The sequence below is a fragment of the Larus michahellis genome, chromosome 2 (assembly GCF_964199755.1).
Source record: "Larus michahellis chromosome 2, bLarMic1.1, whole genome shotgun sequence".
NCBI classification, from domain to species: Eukaryota; Metazoa; Chordata; class Aves; order Charadriiformes; family Laridae; genus Larus; species Larus michahellis.
Window position 1 is genome coordinate 49,482,410 of NC_133897.1, and position 27,402 is coordinate 49,509,811.

Here is a 27,402-nt window from a genome sequence, read left to right on the forward strand (position 1 = left end):
CCTTGCCCTCTACCCACTGGGGTTTGTCTACTCAGCCCACAGCCCTGCAAGCTGTGGCAGGGAGCATCTCCCTGCATGAACAGAGCGTAAATCTGTTTTTACACGTACTTGAAAAACAAAATCTCTCCCTTTCCTTTCCTCTTTTTACCTTTTTGATGACAGTAAATAAAGCCGTATGCGGATAAGAGCTTTGAGAGTGTCACTGTCTGCCTGGTGTGCTAAAAGCGCATCTGTAGTGGGCATTCAAAACACAAGATGTTTCTGTCGTAAAATGAGTTGCGGGCACCATGGGAGCAGCCTACTGCTGTGCTCTAGCTGGGTTTCCTAGTCCCCAGCTATCAGAGTACCTCTGGAGAAGCTGCCCTGGTTTTCAATCACCTTCTTTTTCTGTTCCTTGTTCCGTTTCTGGTTCATTAAAATTAGAGGTGGACTAAAGTTTTGTCCTGGGAACTGAACGTCCTCATCCTTTGGAGATCTCTGAGTCACAGCTGAAAGCAGGAGCAAATGTCACAGCTGAGTAAAGGGGATGGGGTCACAAATCAATGCGGCAAGTGTCTTACTTTTTACAAACAGCCAAGAAAAACACAGCAAAATCCTCACAGCTTAATGCATGGTTTAGTACTCATGTACAACATACATGGTTGTAATATTCATAATCAAAATAAATATGTTTACCAGTTCTGTAAATCTCCATAATTCCTTCTTCCTCTTTTGCACGTAATATAATTCTCCAAAGGCTTGAAAATGCGCATGGTGAGTCCCTAATGCACATTTTATTTGCTGATTTCCAGCGGCTCCGTATAGACATTTTAACTTCAACGGAACATCTCAGCAGGAACTTTCTTATCAGGATTTCTGAGACTTGCAACCGTATTCAGAACATCCAGTAGAAAGATTCCTGAGTCTCTGGAGACATCCCCGCTTAAAACCATATTTGCTTTCCTGGCAGTTTCCTCTGAGAGCCTTTGAATGCGAGGAACAGTGCCATGAGTGTTAAGCTTTTCTCTCCCCATTGCTACAACTCCAGCAGGCGTCGAGTCTCATGCGCTTGTACTCGCCATGCTGCTGGGGAATCTGGCGTGTTGCGAAAATGACTGAGATTATTACTATGACAAAAGGTTCCCCCACACACCTTTTGTACCAGGAACCTCTTTTGCCCTAGGAAATGTCTGTGTTTCTGAAAATGGCTTAGCAGTGAGCTCGCTGCAAACTGTTTTCTCAAAGGAGCCCCTCCTGCTCGCAGCACCCTGGGCTGTCAGAGGGAGCGCGCTGAAACAGATGCATCGTGTCTGGCAAATTTTGTGGTGCTAATTTCCGCCACGACAGTGATTTTCTTCAAGTGGCTTGCTTGGGATAAAACGGGATGAGAATTTAGCACCTAAGCTGTTCAACATAAAGGAAAGATCTGTCCTGGCTGCAGATAGGATGGGGGCTCCTTGTTCCTCGGTGGCGCTTTCTCCGCCGTACGTGGGAGCCTGATCACCCCTCACCGTTGTGAGGGTCATTACAGGCTAGAGGTGTACGCAGGATGTCGCATTGTACATATGGTAGATCGCCCCCAAAGGAGTGGAGAGCCAGAAAGCGCTTGGGAACTGCTAATGGCTCCATAAACTTTGAGAACATAACTTTGAGTGGCTGTTAGCGACAGGCAGGTCCCCAGAGTGATTTTGGTCAGGTATTCACTCCAGTGCAATGTGTACAGTAGCTATTTTTGCTTGTTTGCATAATAAACCTCTCTCACAGCTTTTTTCCTTTTAAGTTCCCCCTTGAGTGACATCTATGAAGAGTGAGATTGTCACTGTCCCTGTGAAGTCTGAGAGAGGGTGATGCTGTCACTGCTACTCTAATGGCTGTGTGCTGAACGGGGGTTTTAATGCCTTCAGAGCAGAGATCTCAAAGCTCTTTGTAAACAGGACACCACGTAGCCTCAGAGACACCAAAGCAGGCAAATCTTAGTTTTCTCTGACGCTGAGGCAGGGTGACACAGGGGAACCCTGCCCCAGTTTCAGGGAAAGAGTCAAGCACCGAGCGCCCAGCCCTCGCGGGTGCCTGTGGAACAGAACTTGGGCTTCCAAACCCAAAAGCCTCCATCACTCGGGTAGGAAATCCTTCCCTTCAGGTGGGTGTCGTCTTGCGCTTTCAACACTACGACTTGCAGGAAAAGATCTCATCCTGCTGTCAAAACAGCAAAGCCTTCACATTTTATACTCCGCCACGAACTAGTAAATATGAAATATATTCAAATGAGAAAGGCATTCTGTTGCCTCCTTGCAGAAGCTGATCAATATCTTCTCTCTCAGCTAGTGCTGCTTCAGTTAGCAGCAGACAAGCTGTTGGGTTCAGGCTTCCTGGGCTGACTTTATTTTTAGCTGGGAGTGGCATTTTTCCCCTGGAAGCTTTCCCTGCCTCACATCGCGCAATGAAAGCTGCTTGCTGGCATGACACTTTCTCCTCCTCGCTACTATTTTCCCTCTGCTGACTTTGTAGCCTTCAAAACACCAGTTTGCTTATTAAATTATCACGCTGCCCACAGCGAGAGAGAAAAATGACAGCGCACAGCTTGAGGCCGAGCATCGTGTCGGGCACCTGCCTGGGAAGGGGGGACAGGCAGGGCAGGGGCTGCGCGGGGGGCTGGCACTGGGGTTTTGCCGGGCATTAAAGCCCACCGGCACCTGGGACTCCTCTCTGTGCCTGGCCAGACATCTCCCAGTTCAGGTCCACTGAGAGTGTGCTATGCACAGCTGCAGGCGAAGCGTTTCTTTGTTGTATTCATGGGGTGGGGGTGGGGGGGAATAAATAAAGTTTTGCTGCTCATCTGCCTGAGGATTTTGAGGTGCAGCATGGTCGTCCCTGGTGAGATCTCAGGTGGGTCCTGACAATGGCAGTATGAGGATGTGCTGGGAGAGACCTCCCCGGCGACTACCGCGTGGCTGGGATTTTGGCCAAAGAGCCTGAGCCGATGGAGACGGGAGAGAATAACAGCACTGTCTTATGTGGTTTGCTCTCCATGTTGAGACCATGTGCGTTCTCCAGCAGGGCTCGTGCTGTTTTCTGTCACTCTTCGGCTAGAGAGCTTGCCACAAGCTCCACCTCTTGCAGTGAGTCATGGTTCAAAACGTACACTTCTATAAAAGAAAAAAAAAAAAAAGGGAAAAACAATAAGTCATGAGAGCTGTGAAGAAATCTTTAACAATGTGAGGGAGTGTGCACCATTTCAACATCAAATAAATCTTTAGAGAGCCCTGAGAACCTGTTAGAGGTGGATGAACTCACCTCCATCCCTTAAACCTAATGACAGTTTACATCTCTATGGTGAAATGATTTGTGCACTGACCCATCGGTTCTGAAATGCATGCCCTTCAATGTCAAAACTCCTCCCTGCCCTTAAGAGCTGTATCTCCAGATGTTCCCTGCATAGCCGCCAAAATGTCCAGCATCCACCTCTGTGATACAATTATGCGCAGTAAATATTAGCACCGAATACCCAGGTGCTGGGCAGAATTAATGCATTTCATGCCTCTTCTGCAGTCCAAGCATGTTTCCTGAGAGCAGCGATAACATCCCGAGCCGGCAGGTAATAGCAGGCTTCACACTGAAAAGATGCACAGATGATCCTTTCTCCCTCCCTCCAAACCCTTCCAAATTAGATGCGCAAAACTGGCGGCTGCTGCTGCCTTCTGGAGGAGCACCCTGCGAGAGCGAGGGCCTCGGCAAGCAGAGTCTAAATCATCTGTGATATTCGAGCCTGTTTGAACTTTGCACTTTCCTTCCCCCGCTAGATAACATTATCGAAATCCCAGCGTTCAAGACCTGCAAGGTTGTAACGCAAAACTGCAGGGAAATAATCCTGCGCGTCCCCGGCGGTCTCTTCTGCTAGGGAGACCTCCAGCTTGGGCCTGGGAACGCATGAGCCTGTGTGCCTGTGTGTTTTAAAATCTCTGCATAGCTGTGGCCAGATATGCCTCTAGGTCCATGCTGTTTCCTACTCCTACTATAGTGCATTTATGCACATTGGAGTTTTTCTTTATTATTTGCTCAGGTGAAATAAACACTCACGAACCTGAGTGAACCAGCTCAGTTCTTCCTAGAGGAATCTTTACTGCTGTTATTTCTCTCTAAAACGCATAATCCTTTAGTATTTAGAGCGGTAAGAAAACTGCCTTCTCTGGCACATGGGATGAATCGATGTCATGGTTCTTCATCTCCACGTTGGGGGACAAGATACCCACCCAGGCTGGTGAAATGGCAGTCGCCAAACATGTGAGTCATGATGGATTTGGCTATGGTTGTTTTTTAGCATCTATGACAACAAATGTTGCAGGTCAATAGACTCTCCAGCTTGAGCACTTGACTCAGGCAGCACCATTCGAGTGGAAAATGTGGTTTTCACCAGCTCGCAGTTAATTTCCCCTTGTCCTGGTGTCATTGATACTCTTGTCACTTCCCGTGTCACTGATATTCCCAGAGTACCCTGAGAAATACATGACATTGTGCAAGCACATACTGCTGCTTACTTCTAGCCAGCCATGCTGATTAGCCAAGACCACAGGCGGCACAAAGCATCCAGCCTGCTGCTGTTTGTTGTATTGCTCCAGAGGGGAGAAAAAAAAAGCCCTAAAGCCCTCCTATACATCATCCTACCTCCCCCCTCCAATAATTAAAATGATATTAATTTATTTAACAGCACAACCCATTAGGAGTAAATGCATTGTTCTTAGCGGGCTCCATGATGGAGTAGAAACGCCTCATTAACATTGGATATATCAACCTGGGAGCAGGAGCGAAGTCGGAGAGAACAGTGACTGGCAGTACAATGAGTCCACCAGACCCCATGCAGGGACGTTTCCTTCAGTCGCTCTGCCTGCATTCAGATCCAGCCCGCTCTCCAAAGACACCATCTGTGCAGGTTTCCAGCGCCTGGGTCGTACCTCTGCAGCACAGCCCTGGCTGGATTCCCTGGGCTTTTCAGGGCTTTTTGACCAGGGGAAGCAGCTGTGGGCAGGCTGAGCGCAAGCCAGACCCCGGCTGACCTTGAAGCTGCCTCCCACAAGCTATAAATATTGCTTTCTTCTCGGTATGCTGGGGGATGAGTTGCCCGTTAAGAAACAGCATTTTCTTGGTCTCCGGCTCTTCTGGTCTCCAGAAGCAACTGCCGGGAAACCTGTAATGCTGTCCTATGAGCCACCCTGGCAAGAGGACTGAGCTGCTTCAAGCTTTTTTGTCCCAGCACAGAGCTGTGGTAATTCACCCATCTCAGCACTGCCGTTTAATGGCACTTTTCCCAAAGAAGAGTAGGAGTTGTTGGAAGGGCAGAGGTGGATGAAGGTCACCAAGTGGGGGTGGCTCCAGTTAGCACAATGGTGGGCACAAACCCGTGCAGAGATGATAGATGTCCCAAGGGCAGCCCTTGCTCCCTTCCTGCTCCTCCTGGGTAATGGGGAGCAGAGTGCTTCTCTGTCCTGCCCTGGAGTTGTCCACTAGAGATGCCTTCACCTAGCATTCTCAGGACTCAGATGGTGGCAATGGAGGAGATACTGCAACTGTTTTTAAAAGCTCTTTCCTTCCAATACCTGGAGAAATACTTCCCGTGAGTCATATTTCTTTCTTGGGTTCAACCCAAACTTGTGGACTTCAGCTTCCTCTGCTCTGGGGTCTCCAAGTTCATTAGTTGCTCTGTGCTGAACAAAGCATCTGGGACCATTTCACTCTGTCTCTCTCTACAGATCTGGATCCTTCAGGAGGAAGAATTCACAGGAATCTCCTTCAGGATGGGTAAGTTATGATACATCTGCACTCAGTCACTCCTGCTGTCAGACATAAAGAACAGACACAGAAACATGGCTTGCTCAAGGATAAGCACACGTGTTTGGGATGTCTGGCCCGCAGCAGTGATAAATTAACACACAAGCAATGATGGTTCATGTGGGTGCTCACAAAGCCTGGACACCACTAATGTCAGTAGGTCTTTCCAACAGGAATGTAGGGTCTGCTCCGCCCAGGAACCGGGCAGTCGTGTTTGCTGCCATAGGTGAGCTCTTCCTGGGCATTGCCACTGCACTCAGCCATGGTCCTCCCCTGTGTAAAGCCTTGTGGCAATGCCTCTGAGGGTGCCGTGGTCCTCCCCTGTGTAAAGCCGTGTGGCAATGCCTCTGAGGGGGAATCGCTGTTCCCTGCAAGAAGATTGTCCCCGTATGAACACATAACAGGTTACATTTCCTTCATGAATCTGATATGCCTGTCATAAATAAACTTCTGTTGTATATAAATGGGAAAGTTTCAGTGGAAAATAGCATTGCTCATGTCTAACGTCCTTGTGTAATTAACAAAGATTATTTTCTGCAATGTATGTGCACCTAATTACCATTCCGAGTGATCATTGAGGTGTACATAGAGTTAGCAGGAGCCTTGCTACTTGTTCATCTGGAGACACCCAGGGAGGGAAAGCAGGGCAGAGGAAAGGGCCTGGAAGGCCAGCGTTGTGCCCTGAATGTGTTCCCACCCACGAATGGGGTACAGCACACTGCTTTACCCTGACAAGGGGGACACAGCCGTGTGGGATCTCGGGGCTCACGTTTTGAACCAAGATACACATTACCAAGTCAGCAATGAGTGCAAGGGCACTCAGCACTTTTTGCCAAGGTGTTTACGTACCCCTCATGCTGTTTTCCCGGGGCTTAGCATAATACCCGTCAGTTCCTACATTCCTCACGAAGCTGGAAATTTCTATTATCAGGCACCCAACAACTTGGGCACAGTCTGTTTCTTCCTCTGCTGAACTGACTGCTATCTATCTGCCTGTCTCGCAGTCTCCCTCTTATTAATTCAGCTCTGGCAGGCAACCGAGCACTTCTAGCCATGGCTGAGGCGCTAAGCCCAGGAAAGGGAATGCATTGTGTTAACCGTTGCCGCATCTGACCCATGTCTGGTTTTAATACGGCGACGGGGTGAATGAGAAGGTGACGGCTGCGTTCAGAAATGCGGGAAGCATTTTGCAGCGAGGAGCGAAACCGTGCCAAGACAATAACGGGGAATGGCTTTATTTCCAGCAGCTTGAGGTGGGTCACAGCACAGATCCGTAAGGTTAGGCTTTTCCAGGTTGGAGTGTCATAGCACCTCGTAAACGCCGACTGCCATAGCACCACAGCCCCGGAAGAAGGAGAGATTTTTGAAGGCCAGTAGCAGCAGGTCTGCCCAAAACCAGCACCCCAATCCCAGCGCCATGGAGCAGCTGGGACCTCGCTCCTGCCTCGTTCACCAATTTTAACCAAGACCCCTGCTGCGAGTCGGGAATGGCGACCCATGCAGCTTAAAGGTGAAGAGCGCATTCATTCAGATTCCCATGAAGCCAAGCCGTCAGCTTTTGCAAGAGGCTTAATTAGGGTAGGCACCCAGTTTGCTGGAGGGAGAGAACGAGCCCCTCCTGCCATCGCCCCTGCGAAGGTCCCCATCCCACCCCTTCCTGCAGCCTCACTCTTCAGTTTACTGGTGATTTAAATGCACATTTTTTGCTTTGTCTTTTTCCCTGCACTTGCTCATGTGAGGGAACACAGTAAGGATTCATTACTTTCTCTCATGTACTGGCGAAAAACATCTATCTCCCAGTCTGGTTTTCAAACCATGTCCTCCTACCACTGAGCTTGCAGTGCATGGACATGGAAGGCTGGCTGCAGGTGTGGCCAGAACACCTGCAATGTGATGACTTGGGTTTCCTTTCATTTTTTGACAAAGCTGTGATGTGCCCTGGCCCAGCCTTTTCTCCTGGGTTACTCTGGGTTACCAGAAATCAATGTTTCTGGCAGGATGCAATTACACGCCAAAGTTTCATTTCTGCATGCAGTACAACCACAGCACAATTTACAGGTTGTACAACCTAGGAAGTCATCAGGGACAAGATTAGCCATTTAAGGGGACGGCCCAGATGGGCAGAGGTGAAATCAGGTGAAGGAAGGAGATGAGCGGGCCATACTTATTGGTTCAGAAACCTTGTAGGACAGATGAGTAAGAGCAAATGGGGAAAGTGGATTTGCTGACAAGTAAAGATTAGGTGCCATTAGTTACTTTCCGGAGCAAAAGAGACAAGTGAACAACAGAGACTTGTTCCAAAGAGCAGCAAAGTCCAGGAGAGTCTTTCCTCTAGTCTTAGGGGGTTTTGGAGCCGGTCCCCAGCACTGTCCAAGGACAAGCTGATCTCAGTTACTGCTCCGTTTGTTTCTTTCTGTCTTTATTTCCACTCAGGAGGTGCTGACGACTTTCTGCTGATAACCAGCTCGCAGATCACATCTCACACCATGCGTGTGAGCTGCAGCGAGTGACTCGTGAGGGTCTGCAGCCACCTCCACCCTCAAAAATGCCCCTGCAAACCCCACGGGGAGCTGCTGGGAGAGGCTCTCGCTCTCCCTCTGCCTCTCCCTCCTCCTCTTCAGCAACACACAGACCGAAAATCCCACCCTCGGTGATTCAGATCAACAGACGGCCCTGTTATTTCTCAGACTGAGAACTCTTAACATTTCCTGCCGACAGCTATTTTGGGAATATTAAGCCCGAATGTTTTGGTGGAAAGTGAATTCAAAGGGCCACAAGAGCAGGGGAATGAGTGAATGAACGCAAGCAACTCAACAACACTAAAAATTTTGTAACGCTTTTTTTAAACACAGAGGGAGCTTTGATATCGCACATGGCAACAAAGACTTTTGTCATGTAGGCTGCTTGGAGTTAATCTGAAAGCGCCTCCATTGTGCCGGCATTCGGTCGCAGGAAGCAAAGCTCGTAGTGGAGCGTGAGATAAAAATATTTTTCAGGCTCATCACTTTTTGACATCTCCACTCCAACACTTCCTCCCTGAAGCGGTGTGTACAGACAGCTCCGTCGTGGCTGCCACTTCTGATCTTCAGCCTCACCCACCCTTGGAGCACATGTGCCGATGCCGACTACGCGAGGAGGTGGAAGAGCTTACAGTGACAGCCTGAAATCAACAGGGATGGCTCATCTGTTTCAGGTGTGCGAGATCTGGCCTCCAGTGAGCAGTCATTATCTTTCACGCCGAAGCACAAAGGAGTCGAATCTGTCTACGAAATTACATTATTCTACAACAGTGGGAAAAATCAATGTCCTGTGGTCATGATTATGCAGGCGTTGGGCCATGCTAGAGACTACTATGTGGTTTTGTTTTGATTTTAAAGAAGCAACTGGGCATTCAAGTCATTCAATAAGAAAAAAAATCCTGATTTTCAGCAGAGGCAGTGAATGCACTGGATTAGGATCTGTGTGCCTAATTTCAAAAGTGTATTTATTTTGGAAAAAAAACACTTTTACATTTTTCCCTTTTTGCTACCTTCTGCCTCAAGATCTCAAAGCAGAGCAAGATTTGAACAAATTACAGCTACCCAGGAACATGTAATATTTATTCACAGTAAATGCTTTTCCTAGAAGAGTTCTTTGGAGCACATTTGGAAGATATTGAATAAAAATTTGCATTTTAGAAGAAGATTCAGCCTTTCTAGGTCTGCGCAGCGAAGAATCTACCCTGCTAAATATTTCCCCGTAGCTGCAACAAGCCTTAGCATGGCCCTGGTGCTGTGAGCACACACACTGTCTAATCATCTTGAGGTTGGGTAGACGGCATGTTTCAAATGGGAGTGTTTGTCCACACTACATAGAAATGCAATGTGTAGTATAGTTACAGGAAATATAGAGGGTAGCAGGACACATGAACCTTGTACGTTGTACCTGAAGGGGGCCTACAGGAAAGCTGGGGAGGGGCTGTTTGCAAGGGCATGTAGTGATAAGACGAGGGGCAATGGTTTTAAACTAGAGCAGGGTAGGGTTAGATTAGACATTAGGAAGTTCTTTACAATGAGGGCGGTGAGACACTGGAACAGGTTGCCCAGAGAGGTGGTGGAGGCCCCATCCCTGGAGACATTCAAGGCCAGGCTCGATGAGGCTCTGAGCAACCTGATCTAGTTGAAGATGTCCCTGCTTACTGCAGGGCGGTTGGACTAGATGACCTTTAAAGGTCCCTTCCAACCCAACGCATTCTATGATTCTACGATTCTACATGGGATCTGCTACTACCAGTGAAGTATATATACTATGTACGTTTGGTATACCACAGATTTCCCAAGCTCTGTTCCAGCCTCCAGGCACATACTTGCACACACCATATAGCTGACGGCATCTATCCGTACAGTACATAGTGTGGCTTGGGTAGGTAAGCCAGGGAATGACTTTCAGGTGGACACACCACGGTTTGGTGATGTGCCTGGAGAGGCTGGAGTCCTGGCTCGTGTCCTTTGGGAGTGGTACGGAAAGCCCAGCACTGTGGGATACCAGCTTAGGTGTGCTTGGGGAACAGTCTGCAACTCAAGCGTACAATGAACTAAAGACCGGGCATAAATTTGGTGAAGTAATTTCTGGGAATTTGGCAATGGATTAAGCTTTCCATGCACATAATGCCTAGCCCTGGAGGGAGCTGGCTGAGCAATGCTTTCCTGATGAAACTCAGCCCTGCTTCGCTTCACGTCTGCTTGTATTTTCTAGCCCCACCTCAGCTTTCCAAGGGGCCTGGCAGAGGGCAGAGGTGAGAAAGAGAACTTGTCTGGTGAACCAGTGCCTAATTTCCTATTGAAATCATCTGGTTTCAGCAAAAGAGGATGATTTTAAGTGATTGGCAACATCATGGTTTCTGCTGAATTGGGCATTGAATTTTGGAGATCTTTTGATTGTGTAGCTGGGGAAAAAAAGGAGAAAAAGCTTCATGAGACCCTCCTGGACCTGAAGCTTCTGTGTGTAGTGCTTCTTTGCTACCTGGCAATGTGGAGTGAGTGGGTAAAGAGAAAAAAATGTATGTAATAATTTGAATTTGAAAGTGAATTTTGAGTTGATTGAGTTCAGCAATCCTTCTGTATTTGACTTCTGCATTTATTTGTATATTCAAGCTCTACAAGCATGAGGGCTTGCCGAGTGAATTTTAAACAGAGATGCTCATGTACTGACCATCAGTGAATTCCGAATAGTTTATTTTCTTGCAAAATTTACACTGTGCTGCTTTGTTACCTAACTCCCCTTACCAGGGAATTAGAAAGGGAAATAGATGGATATGGCACATATTGCATATTATAATTTATAATGGCCTGCTCTACAGAGAGGAAGTTATTTGCTGACATTACTATTGAACATAAATAATGAATAAATTAGAGAATGTTGCAATCTGTTTATAGACAATTCTCAGACAAAGGTGAAATTCATGAAAAAAATATCAGTTGCAAATGATTTGCTCAGCTCTAGTTCTTACTCCTGTGCCTCTGAGGGCCCTTGACTACTCATGAGCTGATAACCGTCAGTTCCAGCATGGCAGGCTATGAACTCCTCTGCATGACTTATAGAATCAGAAGAACTGTAATTAAAAATATTGACGAATATTCATGCTCTTCTTCATCTGTTAAATAGGTGAAGCTTATTTGTGCCTCTTGACCCTCAGTACGACATGGGTGGGGTGAATACAATCCTGAAATTTATGGCTAATGTAAGTTAGTGTTCATTGCCGCCTAGGGTAAAGGAGACTCAGATCAACGATCACCCAGCCAGGGTGTAGGGAGGAGGTTGCAATCTCATGTAGGGGCTGATGTGTTTGTTTGTGTGAACAGCCTGCTGTTGGCGAAACCTCTTTTGGGAAAAGTCTTCTGGACAAAGGACATGTAGATGGGAGCTTTATTCTCATCTGTGTCAGAGACTTTTTAAAAAGCTATTTTTTGTCCAGACTCTTTAAGAGATAAAGTAGCAGTGTAGGTGCTTAGCTTCCTGTGATTTCTCTTCATTATGTTTGTGGCACCTAATTATCATGTGGATACGAATTTTGAAGTGGCCCGTGCCCTCTTCCTGCCTATTCCTATTTCAATAAAATAAAGATTACAATCTCTGCTGATCTCACAGGGATGCTGTGAGGGACCATTATATGGCTTTTTGTCTCAGAAGAGAAGCTATAAAAGTTCATAATGTCTTATTAGTGATGCAGATCAGCCTGGAGAGTCCGCAAAGGCTTTTCAAGACATATTGCTAAAGTGTTTTGAACCAGTGAGGGCCATCCTGCCCTAAACCCCAGACTCAGGGGGTTCATGCAAGAGCAACTAGTTTGTCTTTGAGGCAGTTCCTGTGCCCTGGGTTTCGGCAGCTCTTTTGGGGCAGTTTGGTTTGGGATGGTGAGAATGAGTCAAGACATCATTTGTCTCTTGCACACTTGTCTCATGCACAAGAAATCCCTGGAATTGTTTTTCTGAGAGCCTGTGAAACGCTTCACGCACCTGTCCTGTGGCTGTGGGTGAAGAACCGACCCTGGTCACCCATGGCATCTCCCACCACTGCTCCAGGTCTGAAACAGCCCTGCGGACCCTGTCCCCGGAGGTACTCACAGGCCCATTTGACTCATTTCAGGTTCCTCTGAGTCTCTGGAGCAGGTCATAAAGATTATAGAGTACATGTTAATCAGACTCTTTTAGCTTAATGTTTTTGCATGTTGATACCATGCTTGTTATTTATCCATGCTACTATCTCTATTAGACTCCCCCTTCCTGCCTGATACACATTATGGCGAACTTGTGACAGATTCAAGCAGATATAAAGAAGGGAAAAAACTCCACTTCCTAATCTCCAAAGTGTCCTCAGTTCAGTTTCTGCCTTGTTTTGCTTTCCTCCTCCTGCCTCTGTGGTAGCTTTGCAGTATTTTGTCTCCCGTGCCCATCTCCCCTCCGTGTGCCCAGGAGTCCCCCTCGCCTGGGGCAGTGTCGCCAGAAACAGCTCGTCTCCAAATGGGGGGATGGCCACGGCTTGTGGGCCCCCCATACCCTGCAGTGCTGCGGCTCAATGGGGCTCGTCCTGCCTCAAGCACCCTGTGGTGGGAGACATGGGACACCTCAGCTTCAGCTTCACAGGCTGGCATGAAGAAATTGGGAGAAGCAGTCTGTCAGGGGGAATGAATCAGGTCAAGAAATCTTCCCACTTAGTTATCTGCTTGTCTCCCTGTTCTTTTCAAGGCCTGAATTTTTTTTTATTTTATTATTTTATTTTATTTTATTTTATATTTTATTTTGTTTTATTTTATTTTATTTTATTTTATCTTATTTTATTTTATTTTATTTTATTTTATTTTATTTTATTTTATTTTATTTTAAATTTTAAAGATCCCCTCTCTGTGAACAGTCTCCAAGGCAGGCACCAGGTTATTGTCCTTTTGGTTTTCCCATTTGAGATTGAGCCGAGATTAGCCAGGGCATAAACTCCTGCCCCTGTTGCAGTGCTTTTGCTTTGATGCATGCACCTTAAAGTCTTCTTCTCTCTCCAGCAGCTGTAAACCACACACCCACCCGCACAGGGTATTTTGGTTTGAGATTCATGTGAGCAGAATAAACAGACGTTTGCTCGGGTTTCTCTCATATGGGTTTGGCAAGACCCCTGCCTCTCTTCCTTACCCTCTTTGGTCTGGTTTGCTTTCCCTGTGTACCTGACTGTGAATCATCCTGTAGGATGATAATAATGCAAATAATAATTCCCTCAAGTGAATCCTGTTGGGAGAGGCATCGGAGGACAGTACTGTAAGTGAAACAGCACATCAGGGCTGAGCGAACGTAATAACAAGCTGTTCTGCAAATTGTGTCCTAAAAGAAACATGAAAACAAAATCTGAGGGAGAGCTGCTGTTATTATGTTATAGAGACTGTGATTTCTCTTCCTATGTTTTGCCACTTTCTTATTTTTAGCTTTCCACCTCTGTGCTGTACGAGATTAGAAGACTTTAAAAGCATTTAACTGTTATCCAGAATATAAAATCTCAGCGTCGACTGCTGGTTCAATCACAATCTGCTATGATATAATATATGTAATCTCTTCTCTGCATTAAATCTAACCAGGAAAGGGGACCCCACAGCATCTCCTCATCCATCCTGTAAACACCAGTTGGGTGGGAGCAACCAGGACCACTGTGGTGAGCACCCAACTGCCCGTTACGTTCTTGAAAAGGATGTTTGGGAAAAAGGATGTTTTTGAACCTAGTCCAAGCAGCTGAAGTCCTGGTGGGAAGGAGAAAGTAGCCCTGTCACATGCTGTTTGCTCCTTTTTGCTTGCCATGCCACTTTAAATAAGACCATGGTGTGCTGCTGAAGAGTTGCCCCTTCTAACCACCAGCACTACAGCTGTGTGTTGACTGTGAGTGTCATCGGGTAGGTGGAGGTGAAGCCTTTGTTCTTACTGCAACATAATGTTGTGTTGCCCAGATCTAGCTCCTGGCCCTGCTGAACCGAGCTGATGCCCTCCTTCATTAAGGAGTTTCGTCCCTTTCCCCAAAAACTAGCTCTGAAAAGGGAAACCATTTATTACTTAGTTCTAGTGGGTGTGGAAGCTTGTTCATAAGCTACCAACCTGCACAGAATTATGAGGGTTCAAAAAAAAGTCAATTTTTTCAAGTTTACTGAGATTGTGCCATATCTTGTGGTGTGCAGTCACAGTCCGTATTTGGATACTGTCCCTCGGAGCAAGCTTATGGTTGACGCCATGGATGAAGAGCCCTGCACGTGCTTTCAGAGAGCACCCTACCACCAGCTCCTGATGCACACTCCCACGTACAGATCAACCACATCAGCAACCCACCCCATCGCAAACAGAGGGCTGAACTCAGGGATCCGTGAGGTCTGCAGGAGAGCTTCCATCAGCTCTGCAGGGGCTTGGCTGAAGCACATGGGGACAGCAAGGGACCCACCCTTTGCAGGAGCAGCTCTTCAGATGGAGATGGAGTGAGCCCCGCGGATGCATGCAAGAACAGCTGGTGAAGGGGGGCAGGCAATGGGGAATTTATCTTTTTGCAATCAGCAAGAAAGCTTTCACAACCGAATCAAAAAGTTTACTCTTTCAGCGGGCAGAGTGTAAAGGTAGTGAGAGCTGGCAGGGAGCACAGAGGTGGACTCAGAGTCAGCGACGAGTAAAATATAGGCTCGTGGGTCCATAATATAAGTGGTTCAAGGCCACTAGTCATATAGCGGGTTTGTTTTCTTCCCTCTCACACTTCCACAGCCTATTGCATATGAGATACCACTAAAGAGATGACATGACACAATATCAGAGTGTTTTTTTCCTCCTCATAGCAAGAATATATAATAATCTCTCTGGGAAGCACATCTCAAGCTATCTCCAAGAACAATAGATGCTTGTAAGGCATCCAGTGAAGTCAGAATAGCTGGAGGCTGCGAGTCACATAATAACTTTTTGTGCTAGCATAGTGTTTCATTTTCAGGCTGATCCGAGTAGGAGACAGCAAATAACCAGATTTTTATTTTTTTTTTTAACTGGCTACTTCTCAAGTTGGTGGGTTTTTTGCCATCTTATTTATCACACTGGTAAGAGCAGGATGGTGCCATGGACACAGGGGGTCACCTGCGGGTGCTTCTCCTCTTCAGAGCAGACCATGGGAGTAGAAGGACAACACGGGGAGTTTGGAGGAGGATTTTAAAGACACTGTACGTGGTGTAAGAAGGAAGCAGGCCCCCGGAGCGTGGTGCCCCAGCTTGTGCGTGGGAGTGGAGCCTGCAGCACCCCATTGTGGCGACCGCCGGGGCTGTGGGTGCCAGCGTCTGAGCTGCCACTGCCCGCAGCGTGCCCTGGCAAGGGAGGACCTGCACCGCGTACCCACCGCTGCCGATGCGCAGTGAGCTGCACGGCTTCAGGTGCAGGGCGTAACGGTGCTCTGGTCTCCTCCCCTAAATGTTGTGACATTGTTATTGCTAGGGAAAAAGAAAAAAAGATCATTGCAAAAACTGATGGGACCCAACTGTTCTTTATCGTGACCGGGTTCATAGAAAGAGGGGCCCTAATATTTTAGATACATTTTGCTCCCTATCTATGACAGCGAATCCCGGTTTCACTTAGCCTGGCTTGGGAAATGAGATGGTGTTGCTATACATCATTCAGGCTGGGATGAGGTCCCTAACGTACTGTGTTCTTTCCAACAGTGTGGACAAAGTCACAACAGGCTTTAAAACCGTGTTGTTATATATTGCTCCTAATTATGTGTTGCATAGACTTGGATTTGAGGAGGATTTTGAGGAGGCTGAGAACTTATTTGTGTTCGCTTTTCCCCTAAAACCCGTTTTTTAAAATTTCATGAAGCTGTATTAAAAAAAAAAAAGATCATAATGTACAAAACCATACTTGCTGGAGAAGGTTTTCAGCATTCTCTAGGCAGAAGTCATTTATGATCACCTGAATTACCGGGATTCGGTGTGAGGAGGAGGAAATGGACTTTGCTTAATTCCAGGCCCCGTTCTGTGACTGTGTGACTGTCACCCATACTCTGGGCAGCTGCTTTGTGCTACCAGGCAGAGGGGAGGGAAAGCGGTAAGATACAGCTTTGACTGGAGGGCAGGTAACTAAAGTTATGGCATTTAAATCAAGACCTGGGTTGTGCTTTTTCCTTTACATGCTTTAAATTGCAGCTTGCAACAGAAGCTGGGTGTCTACGTACGTGTTTTGGCGTAGGGGCATAGATGCTGTATTCAACTTGGCTGACATATTTAGTTGAAATACACAGTGCTACTAGTCTCAGGCAAAAATTTTTCATCAGCAAATCATTTATTCCAGTGTCAGAACAGGAAAAACAATTCAGCAAATATTTTCAGGGAATACAAAAAGAAAAAGCACACGCATTCAAAGGACTCAGCAGTAGCATTTTCAACCCAGAGATCTTCCTTTTGCAGTTGCTGTGATTTGACAGGTTCTTTGAAAATTGGAGTAGTTATTGATAAGGGATACCCCTGTTACCTCCTCCCCTCTGCCCCCGCTTCCCTCCATTGCATCCTTACATGCATTTTTACATGCATACTCGTCATCCAAATGTGAGGACACACTTGGGACAGGGGAGTGCTGAGCTCTGGAGCCTTCTCCATCTGATTTGTACTTTTGGAAGGGCCCTTTGCTATTGAGCTTTAGGATATTTTTGGATATTGACTCTCTCTTCTGTTGAAATTCTTTCACTCAGGTTAAAAATACTTGAATATGCAGAGCAAAAGGTACTTGAGTATTTGGACCAAAACCTGACACTCAGCTACCCTTGCTGTATAAGCACCCAGTTATTGTCACCTTGCCTGAGCTGGTGAGTATTTAAGCCTTTCAGTCTTACTCCTTTTTTTGTTGTTTGAAATCTCCCCTTTCTCTGTCCCTCCCCCACAACTGATTTATAGCCCCCTGCCAAAAAATAAACAAAAAGCTAGGCATCTCAGCTCACTTTATCTTGACTGGTTTAGTCCATCTTGGATCCACTCCATAGAATCACAGAATCATAGAATACTTTGGGTTGGAAGAGACCTTTTAAGGTCATCTAATCCAACCCCCCTGTAATGAGCAGGGACATCTTCAACTCGGTCCAACCTGACCTTTCACCATCCCTGCAGGTATTTAAAAGATGGGTAGACATAGTGCTTAGAGATATGGTTTAGTGATGGTTTTTGTCAGAGTTACGTTGGTGGTTGGACTAGATGATCTGAAAGGTCCCTTCAAACCGAGGCAATTCTATGATTCTGTCTACCACCTCTCTGAGCAACCTGTTCCAGTGTCTCACCACCCTCATTGTAAACAATTTCTTTCTTAAATCCAGCCTGAATCTACCCTCTTTTACTTTAAAACCATTACCCCTTGTCCTATTGCAACAGGCCCTACTCCATCCCATAGAGTAACCCCACATTTCCCACCTACCTCTCTGGAGCCTGATCTTGTTCCAAGCTTCTTGCACAAGAGGTAACCCATGCCTGAACCTCTTCCCCAGGCTTTCCTTTATGTGGCATTTAACCCTGTCCTGGATCAAAAATCAGGCAGCCAAGGATGCCTGTGCTCTGGGTCGCTTCTCTGCAGTGGTACTGACCTTGTTCCCCTGTGCATCTCCTCGCAGGGCTTACAGCATCTTGCAGAAAGCGTGGATGGGGCTTTTCAGCCTTCTCTGGCTTGTCCATGCTGTCGGGGTGGATCCTTACACTCCACCCATATTGCAGGGGAGGGTCTGAGCTGCTTGCTGGGCTTTGGAGGAGGAAGGGAGCAGCCCTTTGACCACCTGTGGCCTCCTCAGTATCTAGAGTAACCCCTGAGCCCCAGTCAGGGAAGCTAGCCCTGCATTGCCCTTTTCTTTTACTCTGTTAAAAATGTGGGTAAGCAAACTGTCTTGGGTTGAAGAAAATGTTTCTTTGGCTCAAGACAGTTTATTTTTCCTTGCTGAAAAAAGGGGGAAAATAGTTTTGGACAACTCCGATTTTTTTCTCCTTTTTTTTTTTTGGTTCTGGCCACCTAACTGAAAATATCAATTATTTCCACAGTCACAGGCACTCTGCCAAACTCCTGCTCCTCATGACTAGCGCTCCAGTATAACTTTATGGATTTGTTATCACAGCAGATTCAGCCTCGGCTGTTTGGCTTCTGTAAACAACGTTTTGCTGTTCTTTATGGTTCCTCCTGCCTCCTCAGAGCACGGTGATAACTGCACCACTCCCAGCACAGCTGCACATCTGCCACCTGAGGTTAAAAGCACTTGACCCAGGCACAACCCAGGCACTCCTCTTTCTGGTGGAGCTGTGCCCTTCTTGGACTTTGTGCTTGTTTGTTGTGTTGTCCAAGGTGTAGTTCAGCAACTGCCACCATTCCCCAAACAGCTAAATCGCTTACATTTCTTACAGCTGACACAGAGACTAAAGTACTTCATACTATTAACCAGCTCTGTGTTTAGCCTAGGAGGTCGTTAGGCTGCCCCTGCCATTAAGGCTGTGGTTTCATGAAAGTGCACAACTGGAGTGCACTTGGCTCTACTTCCCAATGTGCAAAACCGGGATGAAGCAGCTGGGACTGAGTGTGACATAAGTTGAGATAAACTCAGATGTATTAGCAAACCCTGTTGTCCGGTTTGCCACCGGTAGGACAGGCATGACAGGCTAGCAGGGGAGCAGAAAGCAACGGAGATGCAGGGCACCATCCTCGAATGCTCAAACAATGGACGGAGCTTTCAAGAGTTAAAGTATAGCCTCTCTTTCCTGGGGAGCTGAAGGCATGCATTTTCCCCAAAGTTCCTTTAAAGAGCTATAAAGGAAAGACCAAAGCCATCATGGCAGATCTCATCATTTGGAGGTTCTCCAGACTATAATCCTTGTGGATTTCATACCTATAGCTGGACTAATGCACAATTTTTGCCTCCCAGATCAGGGGTGGCCTAACATCTCCAGACCTGGCCTTGGTGTTTTGGACTGTTTATGCCATTTTTGATTGCTACAACTTCAATTTGCCATAGGTTTTGGGCCACACGGAAATCACTCAGGACCTGGGAACTGCATTCCTCAACCACAACCAAGGATCTGGAGCTTGATGTCCTGATGAAAAAACTATATGTTCCCTGACCAGCACATGCTTATTCGTGAAATTCATTGCTTCTGTTGTTTAGAAGCCAAGTTGAAGTTTGACTGCAAGCTCAGTAATATGGTTGGTGACACATCATCCATGCCACAGAAGTCACTAAAAACACCGTTTCTGCCACAAGAATTCATCATGAAGTAATGTATGTTTTCCAGGGTTTTTGTTCATACTACACTTTAATGCATAATGCAGGGGTTTTATTCATTAGATAATAGATGCTTCAGGTAATGAAAATTCATTCTGTGTAGCAGAAATACCAAGAAGAAGTGGCTTCTTATAACTGTTCAAGGGCTCAAAAGTGGATACTTGTATGCTTTCATGTTTGATTCTTGTTCCACATCACTTCAGAAGCATAATTTTTGTTGACAGAAAATTGGCCAGGCTTAATAAAGCAAGGTATTTCTATATCAGCTTCTGGGTTCTTTCTAATGTGTTGTCATTTTAGGAGCTAATTGACTTCATAGGCAAGATACATTGGGACCAAATTTTCAAAGGCTTTTGGCTCTGTGAAAAGATAAACCATAGGAAACTTTTTTTTTTTAATACTAGCAAAGATTAATCTGTTTTACTTCCCAGCTCTGTAAGAGGCGGAGCACCACTGCATGTTATTTCAGGGAGAGAAAGCACATAGTTAAACTCCCCGCTCATGCGTGGGTGACACTAGGGCCATTTTATCATTGTCTGGAGAAGAGGAGCATCTCAGAGCCTCTTCTGGTTTGTGTAATGGGAAGCCGGAGAGCTGACCCACTTGACGTAGTTCCAGATCCCCTTAGAGGTTTTCTGCCTCCATCTCCATGGCAGCTGCATAATTTCTGATCCCGCTACCTCCAGAGGAACCAGAGCTCCAAGAGCTGAAGTCGCTCAATCCAAGGAAAATAGATACACTCGTTCCCTTGGATGTTACTGTCTCCCATTTTGTTTTGCAAAGAGAAGCAAATCACCCAAGAAGACTTCAGAGTCAGCTTGTCAGAAGATATTATGTAAATTAGCAAATCACATGGGCTTGTATTTAGAGCAGGCGAGTGAAAAGAGAGAAGTGTTTAGCTGTAACGTAGTCTGAATTAACTGTCTGACTTTGAGGCACAAGATTGTCAAGTGACTTGCTCACTCAGATCAGATGTAAGATTAGAGGAAACCAATCATATATCAAAACTGAACTTTCCGAGATAAGAAATTATATATATATAGACATATGTATGAATAAAAAAGTTAGGACATATATGTGTATGTACACTGGCTACACAGAGAGGCACGTTACTCTGTTTATCAAAAATGGAGGTCCCGTCTTCCAAATATTGCAGTGCCTGTGTGAAACATAGATGAATGGGGCTGAAGAACAGCTGTCTGAGGTCCAGAGAGATCAGGCTGAGGCAAGTGGAAGAAAAGCCACAGAGGAGGCAATTGCCAATATGGTACAGCAGTTTGGGTTCCTGCTCAATTACTGACCATAAACACCACAAAAGCAGGGGTAACATGTCCTTCTTGCAGCATAACCTGGCTCTGATGAGTGCAGGAAAGCTGCCTGTTTCAGGAGGTCATCTGAGCAGGAGCTCAGGTTGGGCAGGGGGTCCTGGGCATGGTGGCTCCCCCATCCGCAGAGCTCTCTTCCTCAAAGCCCTGGCCAGTCACTCATTTACCAGCTGTTGTGCCTACAGAGCTGGGAACCCTACTTGTAGCCCTGCAGACTGTCACATCTTGAAGGTGTTGCCTTCTAATGGCTGACACAGAAACAGGATGAAGTAATTGCATAGCGTCAGACTCCAAGAAGGGAGGTAGGTGGGTATGTTTCTTTGAAGTCGAAGCTCCATAGATTCACAGAATAATAATAATAGTGGGCTGGAAATATTGAATTTTGCATGTCAGCTTTTTGCAAAGATTTCCATACATATATTTCAGTGAATTACAGCTTATTTATATATTCTGTAAGTACTCCAAGTTCACGGGCAGCACTTGACTTCCTGTGAATGATATAAGCCTGCCCACACCCCCAGCGCAATCTCTGAAAGAGTTTGGCAGCGTCTGCAAAGGAAAACGGGGCAAATACTCCTGAAACCTCCATCTGGCCACTGTACTGTCCCTCCCGTGCTGTGGTCAGATGGATAGCAAGCGCTCCTCAAATGGGCCGAGGAAAGTCCCCTTACACAAACATTGCACATACCAGTTTTGGTCTGTCACTTTTCTCCCACCCTCACTCCCCCCTCCACCGCCATACAGTTAAGAAAGCACTTATCTGATAACACTGGGAAAGGTCAGAGCATTTGGTTTAGCATTTTACTGGAAGAATAAGCAGCCTGGCTCTCTGGAGTGCCAGGGACGGTGATCTAGTGGCCTGCACACAGGACCAGGAGCTATAAATTCCTAAATCTTAATCCCTGCACTGGCAATTACTTCTCCTGCGACCTTGAGCAGATTGCTTAACCTCTCTGCTTCTTCCTTTGCCCATTGTGAAATTGGGAATCCTGCCTCGACAGCCTGTTGTCTGGGTTAATTTTTTAATGTGTGTGCTTAAATGTCCTTCTGCCGGTGTCTATTGTATTCTGTGTGTTTATCAGTGTCTAACATAGCTGATCACTGCCTTGAGTGGTTGTTCAGAGCCTGATGGGGAAACCTCAGGCAGCAGTTTTGTCTCCAAAAGAGGTCATCCAGCAGGCTTGTGGCAGGAAGAAGGAGTAAATGCAGGAGGCTATGGGAGACCATTGACCTGGCAGGCTGTCTTTCCTGTAGGAAGTGCTGTGAGAGCCGCGGAGGGAGAAAAGGAGCGTGGACATCACTGTCTATTGATGTTTCAGACCATAAGGAGATTACAGCCCTCTTCTCTGCCTGATTGTCTGCTGCAGAAAGCTGGGCTGTGGCTTGGAGGTGGAATGATGCTTCTCAGAGCTGCAGACAAGCAACATGGTGCATGTGCTGCTTCTTGCTCAGGTCTGCAGATAAAATCTTTAACTTTAAAGGAGCATGGAATCGGGCCCTTCACAGCAGTTGCGCTCTGAACAGGGGAAGAAAAAGAGAGGCAGCAGTATATGCTCCAACTGTTTCACTTCTCTCTGCACTTACATATCAATGTTACTTCGTGTGCCATTAATTAGACTTAATAGTCTATACTTTATCTCCCTTGTCATAATAAATTAAGTGTGAAAAATTTCAACAAAAAAGCACTCAAGTGATCTCAGCATTAACAAGCTCAGCTTTCCTGAGACCTGAATTCAGCAAAGTGCTTCAGCGTCTGCTTGAAGTCCTGCATGTGCTTAGCCGGGCTGCAGCCTGAGGCAGTACCAAGTGAAGGGCAAACCTCCAAGGTTGAGCTGCTCAACTCGCCAAACTGATGTTAGTAGCCCTGCCCTGGGCAAATGATTGTCTCCATCCCAGTGGCATCACTTGCCTAAACAAATAGATGGTGCACGCCTTTCGTTTGTCACTGATCTTCAGCTTAAGGGGAAGTCTTTCATTTGGAACCCAGATTTTCCAGCTCAAGTGGCTACGTTTTGGCTTCCAAATCTGGCTGCTTATATTTGAATTTTTAATTAGGCAGGAGACCAGCTCTGAAAATTTTGGCTCCAGGCAGAAACTGCATTTCAAATAAGCTAGCCTGAGCAAACATCACGGTTGGAGCTGGGGAAGGGGATAGCTCTCAGAGCTGCTATCCAGCTGTTTTCGGTTCCAGCTTGGGTCATACATACTCAGTCTCACATTCTCAAACTTGAAGGACATGAGCCATGAAAGTCGAAAACCTAAAAGACAGAGGCATCACTGAAGGAAGAGGTGTCCACTCTCCAGGAAGCATCTAAAACTAGATCAATACTAGATTTTGTATAAGGTCAGTTGAGTTGGAGACTCTGGAGACCCTCCACTAAAGTCAACGGGATCTGGTTCCCTTTGAAGGTCCCCAGATCTTACTGAAAGTCTTCATCACCTTGAGGGGTCAAAACTGTACGCTATAAAAATATTACCTGGAGCTTTTGAATATTTTAGCTTCTGATCCTGGCCCAAATTTGGAAGAACAAATGAGTTCAAACAGGAAAGAAAAAGAACCCCAAACCCAAGTGCTCACATTTTCACTGGATCTTGAAGGGTTTTATTTGAATTTTGTTTGAGGGGGGTTGTTCAGCTGGCCTTCTGTTTTTATTCCAAGTGGGTCTGTGCACTCCAAAACAAGCACTTAATGCAAGAAGTAGCATGGCATGGAATAATCTAAGTTCATGCCTTCAGAGCGAAAACCAGAAATATGTTCTGCTGTAAAGATTCCTGCTGTGCTGAGGTCCGAAGTCTGCGTATATCTTTATTGGTGAACTCCTGCAGGAACAAATAGCAGGCGAAGGCATGACTTGAACCGAGTTGCTTGTTACTGCTGCAACCGGAATTCAGCCCCTGCTGCTGCCAATTAGAGGGCTAATTGGGAAGTGGATCCTTAACCCCTTCGGAAATTGCTATCTCTAGGAAATTTCCTGCCTCTCTCAATGGTGCTGTGATACAGAGCCAGGCAAAGGCTGTGCCAACAGCAGCTGGGATAGGCACCATGAAGGAAAATGCTGCTCAGGAAGAAAAGCATGATGCTGCAGTATTTATGCAAAGTTTAAAAAGCATATGCGATTTGGAGGAAAACAAGAATGCAGTCTTGTTTTCTTGAGATTCAGGAGCTCATGTCCCAAAGACCAGAAGCAAGTTATGTCTTAAACTGCTGAGTTTAAAAATCTCCTGGAATATGGCAAGCTGAACTTTTCCCGTGGCAGAAGCTCTCCCCTGGTGAGGCCTAAGACAATGTTATTTATTTAGAAATTCTTCCAGAGCATCTGTTTAGTATTCAGCAACCCACCTTTGCCATCTTCCCTCTCCATCTACAGTCTCACCCTAAAAGCCAGCTGAGCTGATTAGTTGTTAAGACCTAACACATAGCCAGGACTCTCACATGAAATCAAAAGATTAAATCTAGATTAAACCTGACTGCCCACAGATGCAACTTCACTGAAATTGTTTAAGCTTAAACTAGGGATGAATTTGTCTCAGAGTCATTAATTGGTTTGGGTATCTTGCAGTTCTTTGCCTGAAAGACATTAAATACTCATTTATTTGTTGCAAAACATTTTTACGTCACGGCCAGTATCTGGCATGGAAAGAAAGAAAAGCAAACTACCCAAAATTGCCAGGAAGCTGTAATCCTCAGGGAATTTTCTCCTATCTAAATTGGAACTACCTCAGTAGCAGAAGGTTACTCAGGGATATTTTAATAGGAAGGAGCGAAACAGATCTTCCATTGTGATCAGCCATGCAACTTCCTTCTGCTTTGGGTAGAAGCAGACTTGAATCTCAGGGTAGGAATATATCTGGACCACGGACCAAACCTGAGCCATCATTTTGTCTTTCAGAAGGGTTCATTTTTTCCCCAGCTACGTTTCCAAGTTCATTTGCCAGACTCTGCACTTTAAAGCTATGGCTGGCAACAGAAGTCCAGCAAAACGGTATGAAGAAAGAGGATTTTCTCCTAGGATTTCTGACCTGAGCAGAAATAGGCAGTACTGGAAATAGTGCAAAACCCATCTTCCTTGAAAACTTTCCAGCCCATTTTTGCAGACTGTAGGCATTTGGGCAGTCCAGATGAACTCTGGATAACCACCCAAATTTTTGGGTTTGCCCATCGCTAAAAATATCACAGACTGAAGGGCACTGTCTTAAACTGAGTCTCCAAGCATTTTGAAATTCACCCAGCCCTGGTTGAAGTGATCATTATAATCTGGCAGGGAATGAAATCTGCGTTCCAAACTGTAGCTATTTTTAAAATCATCTTGCCAAAGCCCTGTTGGAGACTGAAAAGAAAACCATTTTAGCCTGAACAGAACGATCAATAATTTCCTATTCTTGATGCCGCATTTGTATACAATAGCGTACATAATAGCACGTATCTGTAGGTAAATTGCATACAGCTGAGCAACTGTTAAGATTTGTAATCTTGCTGCAGAGTCCAAAATAATAGTAATGATGATTTAAAAACCCTCCAAACTCTGTTATAATTTTTAGTTACCACCTACTCACGGCCTCCCACGCACTCCAGGAAACCAGCTAGATTTCCCAGCTGCTCTGTAGCAAGCTCTTCGCAAGCACGCGTACAATCATACTCTAAACAAGGCTAGAGGTTTCCCATGCAGACGACCTTACGGTCTTTTCTTACAGTGCATGAGGCCAACGATGTCAAGCCATAGGGTGGGCAAGTGCACCAGCGCGGTCAGGTGAGAGGAAAGGAAGGAAGCCTGGTTGCATTTGTTGCATTTGGGAATCCCCTTCCCAAAAAAGCTTGTTGTTCCCAGACAGAGAAAGATTTTTAAAGAGCAGCTTGCAGAAGTGGTAATGGGTAGCTTGCTATCAGGGACACCCAGCCTGGGAAAGCACTCAGTTAGGATGAGACCTCTGTGTAGACTGGGAGAGAGTAAGGGAGTGCGTGATCAACGCAAAGAGGACCCTAAACATAAATAAGTGAGCGGGGCAGGAAATCCAGAGAAAGTACAGTGTGAGCCATAGCACAGCGGATCAGTCGAGAGTAGAAGATTACAGCAGTATCACCTGTCTTAAAGTGTGCGGAAGGGGGGACCGAGGGACAGGGGTGGATTGCTGGCAAATCGCTTACTATTTTTATCTTCTATCTGCATGAGACAATGATGGATTATCTACGTTTAATAGGAATTTATGACCCGACGAGTGATATTTAAAGGACCCAATGATGCATTTAATAACCAAACATTCTTCCTGATTAGTGCTCATTTGATCTCTTGAGGATAGTGCTCCCTCTGACAGATGTAAAAAAAATGCCCTTGTCTCCCTATAGCTTGTGCCAGAGTCCAGGGATGCTGCAGACCTCAGGAATATCTGAGAAATTAATTTTGCCTGAGAATGCATGTACTATATAGTTTAGACTCTTTTGGTTGCACTCTCTCTCTCTCTCTCATAGTATGCTGTTAGAAGAATGCAGAAGTTGGAAAGCAGAAGTCCTGCTGATTCTTCGTTAAACTGATTTTTTCCCTTTCTTTGTCAGATTTAGTGAGTCTTTGAGCATTAATGCAATTGCTTAGCCATTTGCAAAGGTGAACAAAATTGATCTCGAGTAATCTGCATGATTTTAGTCATTTGAATAAAAATGTAAAGGAACGAACTTGTGCCACTTGGCAGAGGCTGTGTTTCTCCTCTTTTTTGGATTGCGTTTTCACAAATATGCTTGCTCAGATTCTTAGCTGTCTATCTGATGGGCAGAGAAGAATCGGAGCAATAGAGAATGGGAAAAGGAGCATTAGTTTTGGCATTGATAATCCACTCCTAGAGAGATTACTCCTTGTCTACTACTTCTGGTCCCAAAGATACTCAGGGACCCGCAGTATCCCAGGAGAAATGGGTTACTGCATGTCTCTGGGCACATCCCTTCCTTGGTATGCCTTAGGCTTTTTGGGATTACCCCTAAAGAGAGGAAATCAGCTTTCACCTTAATCTAGCGAAGGTTTCTCTTTTCCACTCTAAACCCCTCAAAACCTCTTAAATCTGTTTCAGCGAAAGGCTCAGGAGTATACCCTAGTCATCTATCCCACTGCTGTCCTGAACTTACAGGCAAACATAAAACGTCTGCCGCAACCCGTGCATTGCATCATTTTTAACCTTCTGCTGTAGGAGCTCTGAAAGCAGGATTTGTATCAGGAGGCCACCAGCTGATGAATGGTGGCTGTTTCCTTCTCCTTTACTCTGTGACAGCCTTCCTAAGTTAATCACCATTAGACAGACATGGGCAAACAAATCTTTGCCCGACTCAACAGCCTTATGTTCTCCTATACCATAGCTTACTGTGACACAGCAGATGAGGGAAAACACTGAGGTACTTCTTCAGGGTTTCCTACAAATCACCCCATCGCAGAGAGGGATTTACCACCCACAGCAGAGCAGGAGCCAGTTCCTCCTGTAGAAGCCTCCTGTTTGCATGCCGGCTTTGCTGCCTTTAGCCCAGCTCCTCAAA